We start from the raw sequence: 21,597 nt of genomic DNA on the forward strand, positions 1-21,597 counted from the left end.
TTTAAAGGAACACTATAGTCACCTAAATTACTTTAGCTAAATAAAGCAGTTTTAGTGTATAGATCATTCCCCTGCAGTTTCACTGCTCAATTCACTGTCATTTAGGATTTAAATCACTTTGTTTCTGTTTATGCAGCCCTAGCCACACCTCCCCTGGCTATGATTGACAGAGTCTGCATGAAAAAAAATTGGTTTCACTTTCAAACAGATGTAATTTACCTTAAATAATTGTATCTCAATCTCTAAATTGAACTTTAATCACATACAGGAGGCTCTTGCAGGGTCTAGCAAGCTATTAACATAGCAGGGGATAAGAAAATTTTAATTAAACAGAACTTGCAATAAATAAAGCCTAAATAGGGCTCTCTTTACAGGAAGTGTTTATGGAAGGCTGTGCAAGTCACATGCAGGGAGGTGTGACTAGGGTTCATAAACAAAGGGATTCAACTCCTAAATGACAGAGAATTGAGCAGTGAGGCTGCAGGGGCATGTTCTATACACTAAAACTGCTTCATTAAGCTAAAGTTATTCAGGTGACTATAGTGTCCCTTTAAGTTTCATTTTCAATCTGAATTTGTTTGTGTTAATTTCTCAAACTCAGGAGTCAGGAGTAAAGAGTTTAACAGTAGGAGTGCTTCCGTAAAACAAAATGTTAAAACACAAAACAAACAAACAACAATCAAACAAACAGTAATAGTCAAACTACAAAAGCCACGTGAGAAAAAACATGTTAAAAGTGATCTTTGGTCAGATGTATTACTCACTGAGTGGAGGCAAGCCCGGACGTGTTGTGGAAGTCACCAAATAAACCCACTTTGGTTAAATTCACTGTGTTTTCCAAACCGTTGTAAGGTCACCAGGGTAGGGAAAAATCATCAAGGTCCGAGGACTGGGCTCACTGCCGATCCACTAGTTCAGGGGTAGGCAACCTTCGGCTCTACAGATGTTTTGGACTACATCTCCCATAATGCTTTTACAGCCATATTGCTGGCAAAGCATCAAGGGAGATGTAGTCCACAACATCTGTAGAGCCGAAGGTTGCCTACCCCTGCACTAGTTGAACCAATGCTTCTTTAGGAGAAGCACTCGCTAACGCTTTGACAATTCATTCAAAGTGAGTGAAGTAGAAACCTTTCTAGCTCTTCGCTTAACGTTTTATACAAGAGTTGATTTCTCTTGAAATTGGCGTTTTAATAAAAAAAAGATCCAGGGGGCAGTCGGTTAACCACTAAAGCACTTTAGCCTTACTAGGCTGCAGTTTCTTTTTAAGGCCTTGTTTTCATGTGTGTCACAACCATTTACTAATTATTGGAGAAACTATAGATAAGTTGATCAGGTGATCAGATGATGTGCTCAAGTGCTGAGGGAATCTTTCACATACCTCCCAAGTGTCCCTGTTTAGGAGGGACAGTCCCTATGTTAGGCAAAAATCCCCCTATCCTCTTTTCTATCTTAATATATTTAGATATTCTAGGAGCTTCATGTTGTTGCTGTGTCTGAGTGTATAACAGAGCTCCACAGCAATAATACCCCCAGTAATGTGTCCGAGTGTATAACAGAGCTCCACAGCAATAATACTCCCAGTAATGTGTCTGTGTAACAGAGCTCCACAGCAATAATACTCCCAGTAATGTGTCTGAGTGTGTAACAGAGCTCCACAGCAATAATACTCCCAGTAATGTGTCTGAGTGTGTAACAGAGCTCCACAGCAATAATACTCCCAGTAATGTGTCTGAGTGTATAACAGAGCTCCACAGCAATAATACTCCCAGTAATGTGTCTGAGTGTATAACAGAGCTCCACAGCAATAATAGTCCCAGTAATGTGTCTGAGTGTATAACAGAGCTCCACAGAAATAATACTCCCAGTAATGTGTCTGAGTGTATAACAGAGCTCCACAGCAATAATACTCCCAGTAATGTGCCTGAGTGTATAACAGAGCTCCACAGCAATAATACTCCCAGTAATGTGTCTGAGTGTGTAACAGAGCTCCACAGCAATAATAGTCCCAGTAATGTGCCTGAGTGTATAACAGAGCTCCACAGCAAAAATACTCCCAGTAATGTGTCTGAGTGTGTAACAGAGCTCCACAGCAATAATAGTCCCAGTAATGTGTCTGAGTGTATAACAGAGCTCCACAGAAATAATACTCCCAGTGATGCGTCTTTAAACTACAATAAATGTTTTTAGAAATCAGTCTGTGTAAATAAGATACACTGTTTACACATGTATACACATTTTAGTTGTAAAAATTGTTATTAGTAAATTACCAAAAATGTCTCAGAACAGCCCCACCCCTGTCTACACTCCCATTCGCTCAGAACAGCCCCGCCCTGGCCACACCCCACTCACACCCCTAAAAGTGTCACTCTTTGTCCATTTGAAATGTCGGGAGATATGATTTCATAGTGTCCTGGTGTAGTTGCTATGATAAACTGTTTACACAGAATTAGCAAAACAGTAAACACTAACGAGCTCTCAGTACCAGTACGTGGCGTTCCTTGCAGAATTTAGTGCAAGAGTTAACTATGGAAACCGGTCAGTATTTTATAGCCGCAAACATCTACTAGCGGTTGGAGTTATCAGTGTTTAACGGCTTTTTACCAATAAGCCTAGAAAAGGGGCCCTCGATGTTTGTTTAAAGTACACCCTTCGTTCGGCACCGAAATGATTTGTGACGGTGCAGTTGTTAAGCAGAATGTATAAGAGGGAATACGTGCTATGAGAGTGTGATCTGCGTCCCAGAACACAGCACTGAGTGCTTGTTAATAGAAAGCGGTCTCATACATTGATTGGGACATTACTCGACTGTTTCACACACTCGTTCGTGATCTGACTCATGCTCACGGATAGTAATGACATGACTAAGCTCTTGTAAAGTGTCACAGACAGAAGGGAATACACCTGACAAGATACTTGTTCGTAGAATCCTTCCTTCACTTGCTACATATTATCCAGTTCCCCTTTGTTCCCTGTCAAGGCACGATCTGTTCCTTTCTGCCAATACACTTCATAACAAAATACTCTCAGTGCAATTTACTACAGTGTGAATTGTCCAGAGTTCAAACAGGGCTATTAACTAAAGTGTCAACTCTCAGGAATTCAAGCAGAGCTATTCCGTAAGGTGTGAATTCTCAAAAATTGAAAATAAATTTAAAATGAATATGAAATTTTAGCTCATAGCAGTCGAACCGAATACATACCTGACCCGGATCATTTTCCAGTTTAAAATTATAATTAAAAAAAAGCCTAAGATTTGAAAAATGAACTCCCTTTGCATTGTCTATAGTGGCCCTAGCGCTAAGTTGTGATGCATCATGAGATTAGTAGTTATGTAATGACTGGGGATAGTAGTCCCTGGGGTATTGTTTTGTGGTGTAATCCAGGTAACATGTGATACTCTGGAATTATTATGTTCCAAGACTCTTCTCTTTATGTGCCTTGAATGATGCTTGATTTTTCAGTGATTATGGTGTAAAACCGCACAGGGCACAGGTTATTCCAACTGGATTTCGGGTGGAGGAGTTGGAATGGCTAAGCCACTAATTTACTCAGTAGGGATATTATAAAAGCTAGGCTTCCTGCAGGTTCCCCTGGACCCTGATATAAAACATGTGTTACTTTTCCCAGAGGGTTAGATTTAGAAGCAGAGCAATACAGATTACAGTCTCACCTGGCGGGGCTGGGAGAGAGGAAGCCAGCATTCTAAGAGGGAGAGAGTTATTCTAAGTTCCTCAGTCAGTCCCTGGCTTGCATCATGTCCCTAACCCTGGTCTAATGTTACAGTGCTACTCACTTAGCCTTACGTAATCTGATCATGATACAGGGGGAACCCCAACCTCACCTAACTTTTTCCTTAAAGGGAAACTGTCACTTCTCAGGAAATTATTATTAATAATAATGATTTAACTTATAATTAAATTATTATTATTAATTATTATTAATCCTTTTTTTTATTGTGTACAGAATGTTCCACTCAACGTTTTCTGGCCCTGGAACCTTCTTAATTGACATGTTTATAATTGGTTCTGCTTCCGCCGAAGCCTCTTTCTCGGAGGCACCATCTTCAAGATTCTGAACTGGCAGAGCCCTGAAATGAAATCTTCTGCCCTCCCCTGGGAGTGCACTTGAAATCACGCAGTTGCCATTGACCTCGCAACCATGCGTGAGTCAACAATGAGGAAACGTGACGCTCCGCAGGAGGGAGGCGTGTACTTAAAAAAAAAAAAATGGCCAATGACAAAGTTGACAAAGGCTATGGAACTTGTCTAAAGCTCCACCCTTTGCCAACCTTTGTTAACCTTCAAGTTAAACATAAGGAAACATGGTCCATACTTTTACTAATGTATAACTTTGAAAATATACATCATTAAAAATAAAAAAAAAAGTGAGGGGCCATGTGACGGGGGTTTTATGACATGTCTATTTTAAAAAAAAGAAAAAGGTGACAAATCTGCTTTAAGAAGAGGGAATGAAGAACTGTTATCTCCAAAGGCAGAGAGGAAAAGCATTTCTATTTTTTTTAATTAATTAATTTAATGAATACATTATTTTGCATTATCATTGTTGTGAATCAAAACCAATAAACTGTTATATGCACCCTCTTATTTCCTCTCTACATTATGCGATATAGTCAACGCCAGTGCTTGTTTAACTCCTTTCCACAGGTAATCATACAAATAAATAGATATTTTTAATTTTTTTATGTTTATTTTTTTAATTTAAACATTTGCATAATTCTTTCAATGCATTATCTATATCAGTGATTCCCAAACGTTTTCGGACTGAGACACACTTTGTTTAGAGAAAAGGAGACACACCTTATAAATGTCACAAGTTGCAGCATGAACTGATGGAGATGAATACATTAAGCTAAATCAGCTCACTAATTGTAGATTATTCCAGTTTTTAGTGACGAAATAATCTTAATTCAATTATGCATTCTTATATATATTCTTATATATATTTGCATTCTTTCTTTACTGCACCCCCATATAGCGACAAAAATAAATAGTAATAAAAACAAGCAATTCCTGCCATTCTCTAAGAATTCTAATAAATTCAAAATAAATTCAGCCGAAATATTTTAACTGGAAAAATTGTGTAATTCACCTATGCTCCTTGTCATAAATTTGGCCCGCAATTTTAAATTCACTTTGAATTCCTGACAATTCTCATTTTAGTAAATAACTCTGACAGTGTCCGTGGCGCACTTTGAGGTGGCCTAAGGTGCACGCTGCTTAAAAAACACTGGTTGACATAATGCGGCATTGAAATAGGGGTTCAACTACATCCTCTCCCTTTATGCAACAATATTTATATTAGAGTTTTGAAAAAATGCAGTTTGAGGGTTTGGCTTAATTTTGGTTAACAAAACAATGCAAGGTCATACACTCAATGGTTTATTCACTAAACAGTGAATTATACTAAATTGAATAGCAAATTGCAAAATTTAGGCTCAAAGAGCAGCATTGGAAAAATTCTCCTCGAGTCACAGCTTGCCTATTCAATCCTGGATTTTACAAAAGCGTTTTCAATCCACCACAATGCACTGTTTAGTAAATAAACCCAAGGGTTTATTCCAGTACGTTCCAGTAGTGCGTTTTTATAAGTGCACGAGTCTTGATTAAACATTAGCTTGACTTCGATACAGTTTGTATGTGCCGAATCCCACAAGCTCTCCAACAACCGCTAAATCATTCAAAGTGGGCTCTTCATTTGAAATGCAATAAAAAAAAATGTGGCAGTGTTTGTAAAGTTTAGAATTGACTCATCTTGGCTTCTGTTTCCAATTAGCGAAGAGGCATTTAGCATGTGTGGCTCCGTGTTCATTGAACAAAACCCTTCGAATGCTGCAAATCATCACATTGCTCAAACATCCTCAGAATGAAATCATTCCGCACTGATGACCTTTTACGTGTACTTTTTGTGCGTTTCTTCCCGAACAGAATTCACCAGCTAACACACTGTATACTGTATTATATTATATATACTGTAATATGCAAAAATGTGTATGTCTGTCGCTGGATTCATATCACTAATGCACCGTAGAATTTTGGTTTGGACGGATAGTCTGAGTTTTGGGTTTGTTCCCTGGTGGGGATTGTATGATTGTACAAACTACACACAGAGCATTTAGCACGTGAGTAGAGTACTTTAAAGGGACACTGTAATTGCTTCACCTCATTGAAGTGGTTATAGTGTCTGGAGCTCCCCGATGATGTCCTGTCTCAATGATCTGTGTACGTGTGATCTGTATCAGTCAAGAGATCACTTATTTTTCACAGAATCATCAGGTCAATCAGACGGGTGTAACAGCGGGTTTGAAAGCTGCAGAAGACGTGAGTTATCTAATTTGGGTCTTTTACTATTTTTTGGGGGGGTTTTTCCATACCTATAAGAGTTTCTCTCTATACTCCATTTTCCAGGAAACAGTTATTCTGAGAAGATAATTCCAGTACATTGTGTGGTAATGACATTATTTGTGAATTGTGTGTACTATCACCTTTATTTTTATATTTCGTGGACCCCGCTGAGTTCACCTGGTGGTTGCTTTGTCCCAATAAATATCTGATTATTTCCAAATAATGACTCCAAGTCGGAGCTTTGTCTGAATTAAAGGCACACCATGGGCCAAGACAAAGAGCAGATACCACGACTAACAAGATTCAAATAAAAGGATCAACAAGAGACTTGTCAAACTCCACGTGGTAACTGTGTTATGGGGCTATCTACAATAACTTCTGGGAGTCCAATAACCATTTCATATCTTATATGTGATTGAGCCACTTGTGTTCTGAGCCCTGCTTATTGTGCTCATTGTGAGACCAACAAAACTTTGGCTTACTGTGTCCCATCAGCAACGGGTACCACCAGGAGCCATGCACTGATCCGTGGTTGGGCAACCAAAAGTAGAGTTGAGTTGCCAAGTTCTTTCACATGCAGTCAGGGCTATGTTAGTCCGTAATCTCAAATCTATAGCCCAGTGCGGAGTCTGTTCTCTTAGAATAATGTTTGTTCTGGAATATATTCTCCAGTATTGAGAGGGTGCCCTGAATGGGACTTATCTTAGCAGACATGGTGTCTAACTTGGGCCCTGGAGACTTTTAGGAGCTCACTCTGAAACCCTGTCTTTGTTGCTGATCAGCATCCTGCTGTGAAGATCAATAGCAGCATTGTTTGGCTCCAAGATAAAAGGACATCAATCTATTGTCTATTGGTAGAAGTGTCTCACTCAAAACATAGACAGCCTGCTACTGTATCCTTCCATATCACTCTCTGTATGAGGAGCTAACTAGGTAATAAACAGAGAAATAGGGCAATCACCAGCAATCAGGCTGGAATAGAAACTAGATGAAAGGATTGAACCTGCCTCTGACCTGTCCACCATTACCATAAGCAATGTCTGTGACCGACCCCGAGCCCCTCTGCAATCTCACTTGTTAAAACACAACCTGCAGACTGCACTTACATAGTAAACAATGTACCAACAACAACATAAAACCAAGTTTATCAAGATTCGGGGAGGAGGGTTTATTGAAAGGGACCTGCATTTACAAAACATTGCAAGGTCACCTTATCCTATGTGTACATTTAATCTATACAGAGGCTATTCATATATAGGGGTATATTCATTAAACAGCAGATTGCGGTGCAATTAAAATTAGGACAAATTTAAGAAGCTAGAAACGTATAATCACTAAGCTCTCGATCTTCAGATGCAGCCTGCAGTTTCCATCCACCTGATCTAACAGTAAATGTGATTCATCAGACCAGGCGACCTTCTTCCAGTGCTGCCGGGTCCAGTTCTGATGCTCATGTTCCCATTGAAAGCGCTTTCAACAGTGGACCAGGGTCATAATGGGTACTCTGATCGTTCTGCAGCTACCCAGCCCCATATGCATCAAACTGCAAACACTGTGTGTTCTGACACCTTTCTATCATCCAGCATTAAGTTTTTCAGCAATTTGCGCAACATTATCTCTTCTGTGTGATTGGACCAGACTGGCTAGCCTTCGCTCCCCTTGTGCATCAATGAACCACTTTTGATAGGTAGTAACCACTGTATACTGAGAACACCCCACAAGACTTGCTGTATTGGAGATGCTCTGACCCAGTCGTCTAGCCATCACTATTTGGCCCTTGTCAAAGTCACTCGCCCATTTTTACTGCTTCCAACGAATGAAATTCAAGAACTGACTGTTGCTTAAAGGAACACTATATTATCAGGAATACAAATATGTATTCCTGACACTATAGTTTTAAAATATAATTTTAGGCCCCCGGCCCCCGCCTTGGAAAAGATTTAAAGGTGAAGTTGCACCGTGCAGGTCTCCTTGTGGCTGGCCCCGCCCATGCTCCGCCCCCTTGGGAAAGCATTGGGAGGCTGTTGCACATGTGCTAATCAGCACCATGAATGTCAGTCACACTGTGCAGCATTGCCCCAGGAAGTACCTCTAGCAGCCATCTGAGGAGTGGCCAGTGGAGGTGTTACTAGACACCAATGTAAACACTGCCTTTTCTTTGAAACTGTAGTTATTCTGGTTACTAGAGTGTTCCTTTAATGTATCCCACCCCTTGACAGGAGCCATTGTAACAATATAATCAATGTTATTCACTTCACCTGCGTCAGTGGTTTTAATGTTGCAACTTAAGACTATAGAGGGCTGGAGATAGTACAATAGAGCTGTTGCATTTATTTAAAATGTGAATAGAAAAATGCCAGCAGCTTTCGTTATATCGCATAAGCTACAGTCCATCCATTATTTTACATTCCAGCGCTACTGCACACGGTTCCCCATAGTCTTATTGGAGATGACTGAGCATTCTTGGCTGTGACGTCATATAGGCAGTCATTGTCACTATCCTCCTAAACAAGTTAGTAAGAGACTAAGGATTGGCTGCAAAAGTCCAGCCGGACCCTGTGGGCCAGACGTCACTGCAGATCTCTTCATAAAGAGGACATTCAGATGTAGCGTTTTAAATTATATTAATTATATTACTTAATTATATTATTTAATGCACTTTTAAGGAATTATCTATATATATAATAGATTTAAAAAAAAAAAAAAAACTCCACAGGTTGGGAGTTCTAGTGAATGATTACGGAGAATCAGTAATGACAGATTGCGCAGACAAAATACAGACAGGAATATTGTAGCAGCGTATTGAAAATGTAACCCTTTCAGTACCAGGCTCAGGTGAATGCTTTTACTGTGACATGCCACTGATCCTGTTGATATTACTATATTGATATGACGTTTCCCTCGTACTCAAGATACACTGATTCCTGAGCGATGTTAAAATGTCATTTAGATTCTTAAAAGTTTTCCGCAGTATACTTCCTAGGGAAGGACAGACCTAATCTTTGGTTTATCCGTCTCATATGCTTCCTAGCGTGTTTTTTTTTATTTTTTTATAATGCTGGCGTATTCAGACTGGAAGACACTTTGCTACAGACATGATTCACTTATAATAAACATTTTGTTAGAGAGAATCCACTGTTCCTTACAGTTTGATAAACAAACGCGGCCCTCAGTCGGCGGGACTCCAGGCATACACCCTTCCTGTGCTGCACACACTGTGCATTGCTGCTCTGTTCAAGAAATCGAGAAATTGGAACATTTGACATGTAATTATCTGAGTACAGAACAGAGTGTGGGGAGTCGCCGCCTAGGCCTCGCTGTCATCTTACACAGTCTCTCAGTCAGAGTCTCTGCTCCAGCTACACTTTATCTTTATTTAAACAAGATACTAGAAGCAAATACAGCCTGGGGCATACTCTAATTGCTGGTGCTCATGGGAAAAAAAGAAATACTGTATCTGCCAGAAAATGTGTTGTATCTTGGGGAAAGGTGACACACACACACACACATCGCTTGCAGAACCCAGAGAAAACATTAATATAATACATTAAATATTCATAATAAAATTATAATTATGATAGTAGATCATTTGCCTGGTTTGGGCAGTGGAAGGTAAAAAAAACAATTTATAAAAATCAATAATAAATGTGAATGTCCCCAAAATTTACTGCTTAAAACTTTGCATTCCAGACCTTAATCCAATAACCATCATGAAAAAAAAACCATAGAAAATAACTATCGGGATGGAAAATATCTGACTTGGAAACATTTTAATTTCTTAAAGGGACACTATAGTCACCTGAAGAACTTTAGCTTAATGAAGCAGTTTTGGTGTATAGAACATGCCCCTGCAGCCTCACTACTCAATCCTCTGCCATTTAGGAGTTAAATCCCTTTGTTTATGAACCCTAGTCACACCTCCCTGCATGTGACTTGCACAGCCTTCCATAAACACTTCCTGTAAAGAGAGCCCTATTTAGGCTTTCCTTATTGCAAGTTCTGTTTAATTAAGATTTTCTTATCCCCTGCTATGTTAATAGCTTGCTAGACCCTGCAAGGGCCTCCTGTATGTGATTATAGTTCAATTTAGAGATTGAGATACAATTATTTAAGGTAAATTACATCTGTTTGAAAGTGAAACCAGTTTTTTTCATGCAGGATCTGTCAATCATTGCCAGGGGAGGTGTGGCTAGGGCTGCATAAACAGAAACAAAGTGATTTAACTCCTAAATGACAGTGAATTGAGCAACATGTACATGTACTCCTGAGGAAGTATGTGAAAATGTAAATGCCCCGTCTCGCCAGAGAGAAGGTGGAGGGCAACTCCCAGCAGCCTTGGATAAGAAGTCAAAGTGTTACTACGTGGTGTGATCACTTACATTGGGGGAGGTGAGTGCCAGGACACTTCTGGCACCATAACTACTACATAATGGCATAGTGGTTATGGTGCTTGAAGTGTTTTTTAACCACAATTATAAGACACATTCATCTCATTTTACAAGCTTAATTTTTTTTTTTTCATAATCACTATTTAAAGCAAACTTTGGGGGAAATTCCTATGAGTGACTATGACATAAAAGTGGGGAAATGGTTTAAAAGTTAGACACTCACTTCACTAAAATGTGAATTGTGAGGAATTCAAATAGAATTAAAAGCGATTTTTTTTTATTCTAATGTAGGGGAACTGAAAAGTGTTTACTTTTTCAATTTCAAATTTATCTTGGCCTAAAATGTTTAATTCTCTTTGTACTCAACCCTGATAGTTGAATGATATCAAACATGATTTGATAAACTATGTAAACGTGAATTTAATTAACTAGACAATAATTTCAATATTTATTTTTTTTTTAGGGGTGGGCAGAGACTGACATTCAAGCAGACCAGACGCATGTTACTCAGGCTCCCGTCTATACAGCTGATATTCGGTAAATATCCCCGGTAACCAAGCTGATTTCCTTACCAGAGAGCATTGCCTGAGTGGGGGATACCTTGGCGACCTGCCGGTGATTTCAGTAGAGAGTCTAAGCCACCAGGAGCCACCGTGTGCATTGCTGCGGCCTATGGGAGTCAGAGCTGGGGAAAGGAGGCCGCTTTCCTTGCACTACCACTGACCTCCTCCCACCCAACTCACCTGTTAAATCACCAGAACAGGTCTCCTGTTTCAAGCTAACATTTTGGTGCAACAGCATTGTAAAATATGGCGAAAAATATGTTCCTCTTGATGTGACATTGAGCCTGCACATGTCCCAGGAAGCTCATCACGATTCTGCTGCAAGCCTCCTGATTCACCTGGACAAGCTCCTCATGCGCTTCTGGACAATGCTGAGCAAGAGCACAAAAGCCACCTCATATGTACCTCTGGAGGAGGACCCGAGGAGTGCGATAAGGCCCTCGATAAGGCCCTCTCCAGGCGATATACCCAACAAGCACCTAGTTGGACCACCTAGGTTAAGAACCATCCTAGGTTTGGCCTTGCAACATCACCCACAGGTGCGGAAGACCCATTGCCGAAAGCAGCAACTGACAGCTAATTCCTTCTGCAGCCCCCTGAGCTGGAAGGACTTGGACTGCGAGAGTCTCCAGTTTCACGGCCTAGAGATGATGACCCTCACAAGATCCTAGGCACTCTTCCGAACAAACTGAACCAAGGAGCGGGCTGATAATAGTTAAAGGCCTACCACTTAAGTCATAAGTTCCCCTGCTGTTACAGGACGCCATCTTGCCTCCAGAGGTAGTCGTATGACTAGTTCTTGTCTTTTCTTAACTCCATTTGTACAAAGCAATTTTCAGAAGCTTATTCAGCACCAGTTGTCTCTTAAATCTATAGATTATTTAGCATGTTTTCCAATATAGATACCAAACTACCACTCACCTTGTCCTCCGTCTTGCATGCAGGAATGCTCAGTTGATACCTGGCAATCAGACATTATATATATATATATATATATATATATATATATATATAATTATTTTTTAACGTCTGATTTAGTTAATTATCATGTGCTTAGTATGTTATAGTATATATGTTTTAATGCATGTTGACTTTTTATGAACCCGTGTATGTTTGTTTTAACTGCTTACCACCTGTAATGTATATCTTACATGCCTCAAAAAAAAACAAAACACGATTGACAAAAAATGTAGAACACACAATTTGGCTTATTCAATAAATTGTAAATTGTACAGATGGAAAAATAATTGAGTAGAGATTTTTTGAATTTGTTTTATTTTTTCTAAAATACATGCAATTCTCTGGCCAATCTCCCCCAATTCTTGGTTTAGTGCACAAACCCCATGGTTCATAAAAAGTCAATTTTAAGTCAAGTAAGCTGTCAGACTTGCTCCTCTGGTTTTAGATGTCTCTAACTGACATGTCCTCAAACTCTTAACATTACATTTTATCATGAAAACACAAGTCCGCAAATATATTTCAGATTTTTTAAAAATAATTCCTAATGCAAAAAAATAAAATAAATGCTAATAATATAAATATATATATCCATAAAATGAAGGCACAATTTATCATCTGAATTCCATCACGGGAGACAATCTAAAATTCGACATTTGCATTACCATGGCCTTTTACCATAGTGCTCAGACAATAGAGGATTTGTAGGGTCTGCAGTTTGAATGCAAATGAACACATAATACAATACTTAAAAAGAATGTCAAACTACACATTATTTCAAAAAGAACCACGTCTGGTCTGGGCTAGTGAATGTTAATCAAAGAACGCTTGTGTCTTCTGAATTTTACATTGAATTGTAAACACCTGATTTCACTGAAGCAATGGGTACGTAATCACCAAACAAACAACCAAACAAATAAATAAAATATACAGATGGGAACCCAGTTTAATAACTTTAATTATTCCAGATTAGATATTTCAGTAGGGTATTCCGTGACAAAAATTACATTTTATCTTCTACAAATGTTTTGCGTATTATCTTTCGTGTATAATATGGCCGGTTAACATTACACGATTAGAGGTTTTTGGGGGGGTTTATGTCACAAATATACAATTTTGATTACAAACATTTTAACATAAGTTTAAAAGAAAGTCTACTATTTACTAGAAATTCCGCTACTTAGAGTAAGCTGATGGTGCAGTTTGTTCTTGATAAAAGATTATATTGCGCAGTATTTGGACATACGTACGTGTATAATGTTTATATATTATCTTTTAGACTCCAGTCCAGTACGTAATAAAGTTTTGCATGAGATAACGTAAACTGGATATTTGTACAATGTTACCCCACGTAAAAGAAAAATCTTGGCAATTTGCTTTGTAAAATAAACCATAATATTTTATTGGCTATTTGCCAGCAAATTGATGACAATCATTACCGGTCTCCATAACAACTTTATCATTCAACCTATTTGCTTTTTGGAACCTCGATCATAGCCAGTATATACACATCTCTCTAAGTGTTGGCTCTGCACGGAGAGACTCAAACTCCCAGGTGATAATTGATAGGAATTCTCAAAACATGGGTGTTCAGGGAACTCTTCAATATTAGACTGAGATGGAGAGATCTTCAATTACATCTGCCAGAGCTTAGTTGTTGATATCCCTCATGTCTGCAACACTTGTGAAATAGTTTGGGTACCTGGGTTGCGGCACTCCTAAGAAAGCCAGTATTATTTTGAGAGGGCCATTTGACAACTAAAGGTCCATGTTTAAACAATGTAACAGATAAATAAATCATCTCAGGAATTTATGTAAACAGGGCGTGACAATAAAATATTAGGTGAAAACGTAATATGTATCACTGCGGGCAAGCAGAAAATATTTATTATAACAAGAATAAAATGCCTCTTTATACCATGTTTAACTAAATAACCGTAGCACCCTTAGGGAAGTATTGCAATAGAATGCAGACATTTCCCCTTAAGCAGTATCTGAGTGAAGCCTTTTAATATAATTTTCTGTGTACATTTAAAATCTCAAATCTCTTACCATTGGTCAGAATTCGGCATCTATATGGTTCCTCCCTAGCAAGTTAAAAAGACAGCAATGTAACAAACACACAGCAATAGAAATAAAGCACAAACTATTTATTGAGCCTTAATTATTTTTTCACAGAAAATATTTATGATATCAATTACACACAAAATCTTTTGTCTCGGAGGATGTCATATCTCAAAACAACTATGAATCCATATTAAACCTAATAAATATTTTATTAAGACAAATACATGACTTTTTTATTTAATTTTTTTCATTTAATTTAATTTTCTTTAAATTGTTTGCCATCATTTTGCCTTTTTCTTGTAATTAAAAAAAAATCCAAATTCGGTGATCTATAAAGTACATTTTACACCTCATAAATAAATGATTGAGTATAAAATAACATTTATTTTCCAACAGTTCATTGTACAAAATTCCCCGTTAATGTCTGTGTTGGGCAAAAAGAAATGAAAAATACACTCTTCAGTAATCAGGTGCCCTAAGGGCTTAATTTAAAATCAGAGAGAATATGATAGAGCCGATGTGTACACAATTATTTTCCATTGGGATATAATAGCACAGACGTACATTCACTGTTTTATTTACAAGGCTGCACGCTGTTAATGGCTGGTTTTATATTTTATATTTTTCACAGAATTATTATAAATTGAAATTGTAACTCATTTTTTAAATAGTTTATGAGAAAATAGTTACTGTGCAATTATTATATAGGAAATTTGAAAAAAAAAACCTGTATATTAAATCTTTTATTTCTTTATTTTTGTTAAAAGATTATTAAAATCACATTTTAATGTTAATAAAAGGTTAGTGAAACAATAAGAGTTTTATTCACAAAACTGTAAATACTGGTGTGAACTACAAACTGGTTCGCAAAATGTAGGCAAAAATGGCTGATTTAGAAAACGTCTCCTTCTAAGCTTTTGTCATAGCTTGGCTATTTTAAAATACATTTTGCAATTCAGTTTTTACTTCACTTTTATTCAGAGAATTATTCACAAAAATGTGAAGACTTTGGAATTCAAATAGAATTTAGAATTTAGGGACACAACATCTGATATACAGGGTGCGCCCAAATTCAGAGTCGAATTTGACAGGTAAATATCGTATTTGTTAGTAGTTACATTTTTATTGTTGCAGGTGAATATTATAACTGAGTCTCTGGGAGATTCATTATGGGTGATTTCACAAAGGAACAAGGCGTAAATATAGTGGAACTTTATTTTGAGACAACTGTTCGGCGAGCTGATCATTTCAAGAAATTCCCAGATTAATTGGCCGCACCATTCGCCCAACCTCTTTGAATTCATAAGTGATTAGACCCATAATTTATAAAAAATACAATTTTAGACACACTGTAATGGTATGGAAGCCTATATATGCTAAAGAGACATTGCTGCGGCAGGTATTAATAGAAAATTATTATATGCAGTTAAAGTGCGCCTTTAATAGAAATATAACCTCAATCACTTAACATATAGCAATTTAAGCGTTTGATCGATTCGCTTTGTGACATGTGGGTCTAAATGGTTTCTTTAAAGGATCACTATAGTGTCAGGAAAACAAAGCGGTTTTCCAGACACTATAGTACCCTGAGGGTGCCCCCACCGTCAGGGTCCCCCTCCCTTGGCGCTGAAGGGGTTAAAACCCCTTCAGCAACTTACCTTAATCCAGCGTTGGGCTCCCTTGGCGCTGGTGACCTCTCCTCCCCGTCCGACGTCAGCTTCCCTGTCCGACGCCACTGGAGTGGAATGCGCATGCGCAGACCACTTCATTGAGCTGAAGTGGTCTGGGTGACTATAGTGTCCCTTTAATGGTGTTTGGCTGGCTTTCACGGTCCCTCTAAGCACTATTCAGAGTCCCACATCGAACATCACAGGCAAAACCATTGTTTTATGCAGTTACTGTTGCAACCAAGAGTAGGCCGTGGCTCTTGCCGTGGCTATTCTGTCTATTACTTTAACCTGTGGTGGATAACTATGGCACCTCAGATACCTCTCAAGTACATTTTCCATAGTTCAGCGGAGAGGGGAACAAAGTTATCCAAAATTGCCGTAACTCTAACTATGAGACCCATCCTTTCAGTGTCTGCTTCCGTTAGTTATCAGGTATCTCAGGAGCGGTTGAGGTTATGGCTCAAATAATACATAATGCAGGAGTGAATGGTTTTCTGTGCTCTGTCAGTGCAGCGAGAGAGAAGGACGTAAATTAACCCAGCGCTCTCTGCCTGTCTGACGCCAACCCATGTACGCTCTGATCCTGAGAGCAGATTCAAGCATGCGTCATCATGTTCATTAAACGCAGAGTACGCGCACACATGGAGAGATTGGGGAGCTGTTGGGTCCAATGACAGCTATACTAGTAGTTAATATTATGGCTCCAACATTTTTTCTCTAACCGTATGCTTCCCGCAAAGTGAAATGGTTTATGGTTAGTGTGAAATTTGACTCGTGTTGAGAGAATGACACTTTTTCACAGTAACACGAGGATTGTGTAGAACAGGCCAAGACAATTACAATGTTTTGGGGAAATTAGATTAACTATAAAAATAGTTGATTTAAAAAACACATCCCGTTAAGCTATAATGGTCTTGAATATACAATTCCCTTGTCAGTTACTGACAAGTCTTAATTGAATACAAACCTGTGTTTGCCCTTTTGTTGCTGTTAAATAATCAATCAATTTACATTGATCGCTGATTACAACATACATGGAATACTCGCAGTCATATCTGATTTCTGCATGAGATCTATATAGCCAATTAAGCATATTATGTGTGGCTTGGTTTAGTACAGATATATTTTGCCATGGTGCTTGTACAACATTTGCACCGAGTGAGGCATAGACCCTGAATTCACACGTAACATCATTTCCTACTCTGTTGTGTGCATTGTATGTTTTAATTTCAACACAATATATATTATATATACTATTTTTATCTTGAAGAAAAATGTATCTTGATGTCACTACTGATGTGTCACGTTGTTGCCAGTAATTAATATAGCATTAGAGATAGGAACCCCAGACCGTGGAGTGGAAATGAAAAAATAGTTTTTTGACACACGCAGGGGAAGTTGCTGAAACTGTCTGAAATCCTTAACCTGCAGTCTGCGCAGCAAGACATAGTGAGACAAAAAATGCAGACAGACCAGTCACCAGACTGACTTATAGCTGCTGCACTGAAGACTGGTTGATTAAAGTTTATGGCACTAAGAGATCATTTAAACAGTGCATCCAATCAAATCCTTAAAGTGATAACATTGCTTGAAACAGATTCTGTAAAATACTTTTTCTAAAAGCCACTCACGTGGCCCATAAAATAATGCGGCTACAATTCTATTTGCATGTATTTATTTTTGGTACTGATGACTTCAAAAGTAATGAAAGGAAAACAGAATTATTAATTAACATATTTTTGTTTGTTTTCTTTTAGGTCCACAGTTTGCTTAGAATATTACAAGCAGATAAAACTGTAGCTGTCGTATTCTAAGATTGGCAGATGGCATTTTTATGTGCGCAAATTTGTTTTAATTTAAAATGGACTTTAAAACACTTAATGTATCGGGTTTTTTAATTCAGTATTTAAATTTAACTAACTTTATAAAAATAAAAATAAAAATCACACAACATAATTTCTCTTGGAAGGATTTTTCTCTGGTTTTTCATGGTTGACAGATATAAAAAACGTGATATTTTACTTTCTAAAAAGATCTGTTTTAGGCCGTGAGATTGTGAGCAGCAGGAAGAGACTTTAAATCCCACGTTTTTTTGTTTTGTTTTTATTTCTGTAAAACTTGAAGGGCTATTGAAAAAAAAAAATTGCGTACAATGGATGAACGAATAAAAAAATAAATCGCAAATGGGCTTTTCACTAAATGTGTCTCGGTAACAAAGTTGCTATTATCCTTTAACTTGTGCATTCAGTTCATTGTAGAATTAGAGAGATTTATTAACTTAACAACAGCTGAAGTATAAAATGAATTGCCCTTGAATTTGTCCTGCAGGAATAGCGGTAAACTGAAAACAGATACTTTTAGATTTAGTCACAAAATCTGGAATTGGCAATTCATTAGGGAATTGCAAATTTTGGGCCAAAGAACTCTCCTCCTAAACTCTTTTGGCCTCAATTTGACCAATTCCAAACAATTCAAAGTTTGGTGAATTAGTGGTTTATGTCCTGTTGCCCTCATTCTGGCGATTTTCAAGTCACCCTAATTCACTGTTTAATGAACAAACCCGAGGATTGTTGGGAATTGTTGTCTCGTGTCTCTCCCTTGATTTGGTACAGGGAGGCCAGAGGCCGGCAGCAGGTTTTTGTCCCATTTGGATAAAATATCCAAAATGTAAAATAAGGGAGTTAGAGATCTCCGATGTTGGTTACTTTTTATAACGGGTGAGTTTACACTTTAATGGATATTCAATAGCACTAAAACCCTCTGTTTTTTATATGTGCTTAGGGTTTTGGGATGTTTAACATGTACATTTTTTTAGTTTTTAAAAAAAGAATATAATGTTGATAATACTGCGCTGCAGTATATGCTAGCTCTTCATAGATAATAACACTTTTAACAATATAATACAGTCACAGTGTAATCAGAATCCAGTTTATACATTCATTTAATGGGACTGCAATCACAGATTGATCACATTGACAGAGGAGAAATTGCAAGTCACATGATCAGCTTGGAAGCAAGTTGATCACATGACATACAAACGCACTGGCACACACACACAGGGACACTGACACACATTGAGCCATGCTGACAAACACACATATTGATTCATGCTGACACACACACATCCATACAAACACTGATACACACTCACATACACTCAATGCTACGCACAGTGATTAATAATGAAAAACACACATTGATCCATACGGACACACACACACACAGTGATCCATACAAACACTGACACACACTCACATACACTCAATGCTACGCACCGTGATTAATAATGACAAACACACATTGATCCATACGGACACACACACACACACATTGATCCATACGGACACACACACACACACATTGATCCATACGGACACACACACACACACACACATTGATCCAGTGACACACACATTAATTCATACTGACACATACACTGATCCAGATACACACATACACACTGATCCATACTGACACACACACATCTATACTGACACACACACTGATCCAGATACACACACACATTGCTCTATACTGAAACACACACACACACTGATTCATACTGACACACATTGATCCGTACTGAGACACACACAAACATTGATCTATACTGACACACACACACTGACACACACCTTGATCATGCTGACTCATACTGACACACACACACTTTAATCCATACTGACACTGACACTCACACACTGACCCACACAAGCACACACATATTAGTCATGTTCTTTCCTCCTTTACTTTAGCTGCAGTAGTACGGGGCTGGTGATAATGTCATAACCCTGGCGGCCTTCGGCTCTTTGACTGTATCTTCTGTGAGGAGCGCCTGGTTTCTGATACTCCTTGCTTCTCCCATAACTTTTACAAAAGTGTCCCTGGCGACAGCCAGTATAAAGACGTGTTGTTTTACATACAGATTCCAGGTCAGCTGACCTCAATGTAATTACAAAGTAACACTTATATATCCACCTACATCACATCCTCATAGATTGGAAGGCCTTCTGCACCTTTTAAATATCCCCCTTTCTATAACTGCTAAGCGCTGCAGAATATGTTAGCGCTATAAATGCTAATAATAATAATAATAATAATAATATTCCCCACTCCCCTCATATTTCCGGAATCATTGCTATGAAGCTCAGCCTGGTATAGGTTAACTTGTGAGAGGGATTAATATAGACACAGTTTTTATCATGGTGCTACAAATACCTGTGGTATAAATTAGGTTATTAAAAATCTTTTTGCTTCTGAGAATCAAACCTCTTCCCGTGTTTGTCCTGCTGGTAATCGAAGTGCCAAGTATTTAGACCTTTTAAGATAAAGAATCATAAAAACAGTCCTTCCTTGGACTGAGCAAGCAGCGAGCAGGGTATTACAGTATTTGCACGACCTTTGGGCCAGGATCTTATTTCTCAGGAATGTTAGACAGACAAATACAGAAAATGCTTATTGAAAATCGTTTTCTTTACATTTGTTTTCGAGGTATCTATTAACCCTTTACTGATCAGTGGCATGCTGTGCTGCCTTCACAATTTGGAACATTCCATAGCATTATCAGCTGTTTAACAGGACAATCAAAACGTGTGAAGTGTGTTTACTCATTTTACAAACAGTGCAGATTTCCATAGAAATTGACACTTTGATAAATGAACCTTGTTACACCCCCCTGGCTGTCAATCAGACTTGCGGTCCTGTTACTTCCTGGTTTGGTTAGCTCAGTGGAGCTAATACCTGTCACTTCCTGTTATACTTATCATTGCATCCCTCCTCGCCACACCAAGAGATTCAATAACATTTACTGGGGTGAAGGAACAAGGAATTGTCACTATAAGAATTGTGATCCTTTAAATAAAGCTAGAATGCACTCTGTGCCAGTGATTTATACAACATTAGTGCAGCCGTTAACTGGCAATTATATAGTTCTTAATCATGGCTGCATGTATACCAACTAAATGTCACTAATATGAGATAAGAGAATTTTCTCCACAGATTACACAAGCTGAGGGTTAATTATGGGTAGTAAAACACTCATTTCGCACAGAGATTACATTCAGCGTGTTTAGTTTCACTGCCAAATCTTCAATATTCTGGTTCTAGGTTTCATAGTGGAAAGAACAGTGCCAGACTTAAAGGACCGCTATAAGCACCCAGACCACTTCAGCTTAATGAAGTGGTTTGGGTGCCAGGTCCAGCTCGGTTTAACCCTTTTTGCAGTAAACATAGCAGTTTCAGAGACAGCCGTTAGAGACACTTCCACGCTTTTCACTGTGATTTTCACAGTGAGAAGACGCCAGCATCCATAGGAAAGCATTGATAATGCTTTCCTATGAGACTGGCTGAATGCGCGCGTGGCTCTTGCCGCGCATGCGCATTCAACCGATGACGGAAGAAAAGGGAGGAGAGTCCCAGCGCCGAGGGAGCCCGGCGCTGGAAAAAAGGTAAGGGATTAACACCTTTATCCCCCTTCAGCGCCACGGGAATGGGACCCTGAGGGTGGGGGCACCCTCAGGGCACTATAGTGCCAGGAAAACGAGTATGTTTTCCTGGCACTATAGTGGTCCTTTAAAGGCAATGCATA

Source organism: Pelobates fuscus, chromosome 4 (genome assembly GCF_036172605.1).
Source record: "Pelobates fuscus isolate aPelFus1 chromosome 4, aPelFus1.pri, whole genome shotgun sequence".
Taxonomy (NCBI): Eukaryota; Metazoa; Chordata; class Amphibia; order Anura; family Pelobatidae; genus Pelobates; species Pelobates fuscus.